Source organism: Hemicordylus capensis, chromosome 1 (genome assembly GCF_027244095.1).
Source record: "Hemicordylus capensis ecotype Gifberg chromosome 1, rHemCap1.1.pri, whole genome shotgun sequence".
NCBI classification, from domain to species: Eukaryota; Metazoa; Chordata; class Lepidosauria; order Squamata; family Cordylidae; genus Hemicordylus; species Hemicordylus capensis.
The window spans coordinates 241,916,664-241,921,317 of record NC_069657.1 but is presented as its reverse complement, the minus strand read 5'-3'; positions in this window follow the sequence as shown (position 1 = coordinate 241,921,317).

The window sequence follows — 4,654 nt, the reverse complement described above, 5'->3', positions numbered from 1 at the left end:
ATCACCAAATACAAAGATCTACAAATTGAAATTGAAAGGCGGTGGCAGAAAAAGACCAAAATAATTGCAGTGGAAATTGGCGCCCTGGGTGCAGTTCCAAAAGACCTTGAAGAGCACCTCAACACCATAGTGGCCACAGAAATCACCTATATTCTGCAACGATATCTATAACAATTGACAATAAAATTCAGCCATTCCAGGTACTTGGGAAGGACTCGATGTCTGGATAAAACAAACCAGTCAATAACACCTGTCTGACTGTGTAAAAAAGAAAGAATAGCACAGCAAAAGCTGCCTGGCAGTAATTGATCACTGCAGCCAAGGCAAAAGATTTAGCTAGGTTTTGCCGCCCATTCTGTTTGAATTGTAATATTTCAGCTGCAGTCTGAGAAGCCCATTTTCATTATTTATACACCGAGGGAGTAGAAAGCTCCTTTGAGATGGAGACTGGGCCTGCTTTTCTCCCTGAGTGGCCTCCAGTTACAGCTGCAGAGGTAGCCAATACGATAACTCAGTTAAAACCAGGCAAAGCACCTAGGAATTATCTTATCCCACTTAACCTAATTAAAAATAATTTAGAGTGCTGGACCCCTATTTTTGCCTCTCTTTTTACCTTTATTAATCAGATGGCCCATATTCCTGAAGAATGGGAATTGGCCATAATAATTATCCAGTCAATTATCACCCTATAAGCTTATTAAAGCTTATAGGGCAATAATTGCCCAGTTACCCCTACTAACTGGGCAAAGAGGCACCTTTTTAACATGGCACTTCTCTTTATTTAACAGGGGGAGAGTAACTGGCTCTCTCCACCCCCAGCACAGCACCCCGCCCCCCAGTGACTGTTGCTGGTGTCCGTCTTATGTTTCTTTTTAGATTGTGAGCCCTTTAGGGACAGGGATCCATCTTGTTTATTTATTATGTTCATTTTTATGTAAAGCTTTTGTACTTTGTGTTTTGGTGGTCGAATGACAGTAACAATAAAGATTTGATTTGATTTATTATTTCTCTATATAAACAACTTTGGAAACTTTTTTTGAAAAGCAGTATATAAATATATGTTGCTGTTAAAAATCATTAGTAAGATTTATGCCCACCATTTAGATGAGAAACTGCTTGACTGATTTGAGATGGAAGAGATTCTGGCAGAGAAGCAAGACAGATTTCGGTCTGGCCAGTCACCTTTAGAGCATGGCTTGGTCCTTTGTCATTTGGTAGAAAAATACACTCAAAATTCTCATTCGGCCTTATATGCCACTTTTGCGGATTTTGTTTGCCTTTGATCTAAATTTCGTGGGGGAAACTTTAGCAAAAATTTAAAGCCTCCTCCATTGATCAGAGATGGCTTCTTCTTAATTGTATGAGAGCACCCAATTGCAAATTAGATGCAATGCACATGGACAACTTTCAGAAGAGATTCTTATCCAGAAAGGTATGGCAGGGTTGCATTTTAGTCCCACTTTTAATTTTTATATAAATTATTTGGTGAAGAGACTAAGTAATTTGGATCACCAACATTAGCATCTAAGCACAGATCTGTGCTCCTTTATGCAGATGATGCTGTGATTTTATCTCTGATAAGAAGAGCATTGTGGGCTCTTGTATGCTACTGCAGGGGAGATACCTTGTAGGTTAAATACCAAAAAGGTAACATCATTATGTTTGCAAAGTCTCCTAAAAGGCTGAATTGGAGTATTGACAGATTTAAAATCAAGCAAGTTGACCATTTTAAATAATTAGGAGTAGTTTTCCAAGAAAAAGGTAGTTTAAATGTTTTACTGTAAACTGCCCAGAGACTGTTTTGGGTGGTATACAAATATGTTAAATAAATAAATATGCATAAAAAGTGTGTAATGCAAAAATGCCCAAAGAAGTATTTCAGCAATCATGGTTTCTTTCCGGACTAGAGGTGAACAGTTTATCCTGGCTGCTAACAAACTAAATAAAGCTAAAGTATTAGTCCATCTCTTATATGTTACCCCAATCACCTTATAATCCAATTTGGTGGCCTTAGAATCAACCCAAACCAAGTTTTTGAGAAGCTTATTTCAAGTGCCTTGCTGTGTGCCTAATTTTACGTTTAGAGGCAGGTATACCAAGTGTGGAAACCAGGGTCTGGCTAGCAGTATGTAATTTATGGTTAAAGCTTCTTTTTCTCCCTAAGCATTTGGCACCTTTGATACTGAAGGATGGCTTTAAATCACAATGGAAATTACTAATAATGAAGAAATTCTATTCACTTGGATTCTCTCCTGAGCTATTGATAGAGTGGGGCCATGAACGTGCCAAATTAGCCCTCAAATAAAGGCTCTGAGACATTGTACACCACAACGATCTAAGTTATGTTACAAATAAGTTTTACCTTGGGAACCAAATATGTAACTCCAAACCAGCTAGGTACCTTAGCATGTTAACGGTGCCTAAGTATAGAAAGATGTTCTTAGTGGCACGTTTTAATGCTCTCCCATCAGCAGTTCTGGAGGAAAGGTTTAAGTGGATTCCTTATGAGGAACAGGTATGCCCATGTGGAGATGGAGCAGTTGAGTGTATAGCTCTTGATTTAGTCTACTGTACGATTTGTCAAAATTCTCATACTTCTCTTATAGCTCCTTTACTAAGAAGATTTCCAGGCTGTTCAGATGAGGTTTTCTTTCTTTCTTTCTTTCTTTCTTTCTTTCTTTCTTTCTTTCTTTCTTTCTTTCTTTCTTCTTGCTGAACATGATTCTGATGTTACATATCATATAGCCAAATTTTGTGTGGTGGCTAATAGACACACTCTAATATTTAATGCAATTATTTTACTTTAGCATGAATTGTTATTAATGCTTAAAGTTTTTTATCTGTCTAGTTTGTATTGCTAGTCAGAGACCGAAATAAAACTGAACTGAACTGAACTGCAAGAGAATGAGGATGCTAGCTGCCCCAGCTTGCAATAAATAAATCCAATAAAGCAGCATGCTCCATTGACCTTTGCCTGGGTGTGTAATCTCATCCTTTCAAAACACCATTACAGGGCTTTTAAAAATGTGAAACCAGACACAAAACTCCCCCTCCCCACAAAAAAGTGCAGTTCCAAAAGAGCATCTGTGCAGTTTAAATATTCAACTTATGTCAACGTTTTCTGTTGTTAAATGTCACAAGTGACTGATCACCTTGAGAAAAGTCAAGTGAGTAATCCCAGCTCCTCTAGGACCAAGACCCCAATCAAGCATCTCAATTTCTCCTCCCTCTGCCAAAGATGCTTCTCTCAGTCTCCAATGCTGCGCCTCAGAGAATCTTCTCCAATGAATATCACAATCCTCTGCAATAGTGCTGTGAAATTCCCAGTGTTGAGGATTTTCTCCCACTCTATGTAGGCTTCTGAATGTCATGGAACGTGACTCTTGGCAACAAAATTAATGTGCACAGACAAGGAAAATAGCACAGGTGTGTGGAATTACATTCACATATCATTGTGCAGTTCTGAATTTTGTTTTTTAAAAAGTCCTGCAACATTTTACGCTTGATGAAGCATTCTGTGTAACTTAGAAGCTCACGACTAGAGTACCGAACATTATTTTGCCCAGCCCAGCAAGAAAAGGTGCAGCCTTTTCCCACAGTGTGTGGAGGTTTTAAGTGGGTTTGCTCTCTGGCTTCTCTCCCCAGTTCTTCCCCATTATCCTTATCCCCTTGTCCTCCTGCTCTGACCCTCCTTTAATTTTTCTTCCAGGTGTGTTACACCAACCTTTGTGGCAGCTGGACCAGGACTTCATTTAAGCCAACACTCCCAGAATTTGTCCCACAGCCTGCCCAGACACCAGACCAGTTATGGAGGACAATGCATCTTCCATGCCTCTAGAACTGGGGGTGTAACTGGCAAGCGGCTTTATGCTCTAGTCCCGGAGTGCGGAACTTCCAACCAGATCCAGCCTGCGTAGCCCCACTGCCTGGCCGGAGCCATTGCTGCCACCGCAAGTAGCTATTGCCGTGACTGAGAAGCACGGCCAGCAGCAAGGCCACAGCTTCAGTGCATGGTGCGGTTGGTGTGGGGGGGAAAGAGGCTGGATGTCACCTCCACCTCTAGCCAGCTTCCTTCTTCCCACCAGCAGGACTGGCAGGGGAAAGAAAGGGGACATGGCAGCTGGCAGGCGTGTGGGCCAAATTCTGGGAGTGTTGGCTTAAATGAAGTCCTGGTCCAGCTGCCACAAAGGTTGGTGTAATACACCTGGAAGAAAAATTAAAGGAGGGTCAGAGCGGGAGGACCAGGGGGAAGAACTGGGGAGAGAAGCCAGAGAGCAAGCCCACCTAGAACTTGCACACACTGTGGGAAAAGGCTGCATCTTCATGGAGGTGGGGCTGAAAGGCTGCTGTTAACCCCAGCAGAGCATTCCTTCAGGGGCGGTTTTTCTTTTTAGAGAATCTTTTGTTTCTTTTTAGAATGTATGCGCTTTGGGGAACAGGGAACCATCTTCTTCTATATAAACCACTTTGAGCATCAGCTAGCAATGCCCGCCCCCTCCCCGCTTTCTGGGGTCTTTGGTGGCGACCATCACTCCGGGTTCTGGAGGAGGAGCCCTCTGCCGGCTCCCCCGGCGGCCAATCCATTGCCTGGCGAGGCCCCGCCCCCTTCCCCAGGTTCTTCTCGGTCCGCCCTCCCTCCCTCCTCCCTCCCACG